A 1,511-nucleotide genomic window follows, 5' to 3' on the forward strand; every position below is an offset into this window, starting at 1 on the left:
CAGAGGTCAGTAATTTGCACCAGAGGTACACTTCAACTGTGAGAGACAGAATGTGAAAAAAAAATCCATGAATCCACATGGTAGGATTTGTAAAGAATTTATTCGTAAATTAGGGTGGAAAATAAGTATTTGGTCACCTCAAACAAGGAAAATCTCTGGCTCTCACAGACCTGTAACGTCTTCTGTAAGAAGCTTTTCTGTCCCCCACTCGTTACCTGTATGAATGGCACCTGTTTGAACTCATCATCTGTATAAAAGACACCTGTCCACAGCCTCAAACAGTCAGACTCCAAACTCCGCCATGGCCAAGACCAAAGAGCTTTCGAAGGACACCAGGAAAAGTATTGTAGACCTGCACCAGACTGGGAAGAGTGAATCTACAATAGGCAAGCAGCTTGGTGTGAAAAAATCAACTGTGGGAGCAATCATCAGAAAATGGAAGACATACAAGACCACTGATAATCTCCCTCGATCTGGGGCTCCACGCAAGATCTCATCCCGTGGGGTCAAAATGATCATGAGAACGGTGAGCAAAGATCCCAGAACCACACGGGGGGACCTGGTGAATGACCTGCAGAGAGCTGGGACCAAAGTAACAAAGGTCACCATCAGTAACACACTACAACGGCAGGGAATCAAATCCCGCAGTGCCAGACGTGTTCCGCTGCTGAAGCCAGTGCATGTCCAGGCCCGTCTGAAGTTTGCCAGAGAGCACATGGATGATACAGCAGAGGATTGGGAGAATGTCATGTGGTCAGATGAAACCAAAGTAGAACTTTTTGGTATAAACTCAACTCGTCGTGTTTGGAGGAAGAAGAATACTGAGTTGCATCCCAAGAACACCATACCTACTGTGAAGCATGGGGGTGGAAACATCATGCTATGGGGCTGTTTTTCTGCCAAGGGGACAGGACGACTGATCCGTGTTAAGGACAGAATGAATGGGGCCATGTATCGTGAGATTTTGAGCCAAAACCTCCTTCCATCAGTGAGAACTTTGAAGATGAAACGAGGCTGGGTCTTCCAACATGACAATGATCCAAAACACACCGCCCGGGCAACAAAGGAGTGGCTCCGTAAGAAGCATTTGAAAGTCCTGGAGTGGCCTAGCCAGTCTCCAGACCTCAACCCCATAGAAAATCTGTGGCGGGAGTTGAAAGTCCGTGTTGCTCGGCGACAGCCCCAAAACATCACTGCTCTCGAGAAGATCTGCATGGAGGAATGGGCCAAAATACCAGCTACTGTGTGTGCAAACCTGGTAAAGACCTATAGTAAACGTTTGACCTCTGTTATTGCCAACAAAGGTTATGTTACAAAGTATTGAGTTGTATTTTTGTTATTGACCAAATACTTATTTTCCACCCTGATTTACGAATAAATTCTTTACAAATCCTACCATGTGGATTCATGGATTTTTTTTTCACATTCTGTCTCTCACAGTTGAAGTGTACCTCTGGTGCAAATTACTGACCTCTGTCATCATTTTAGGTGGGGGAACTTGCACAATCGGT

The sequence above is a fragment of the Aulonocara stuartgranti genome (genome assembly GCF_965226115.1).
Source record: "Aulonocara stuartgranti genome assembly, chromosome: 16".
Lineage (NCBI taxonomy): Eukaryota > Metazoa > Chordata > Actinopteri > Cichliformes > Cichlidae > Aulonocara > Aulonocara stuartgranti.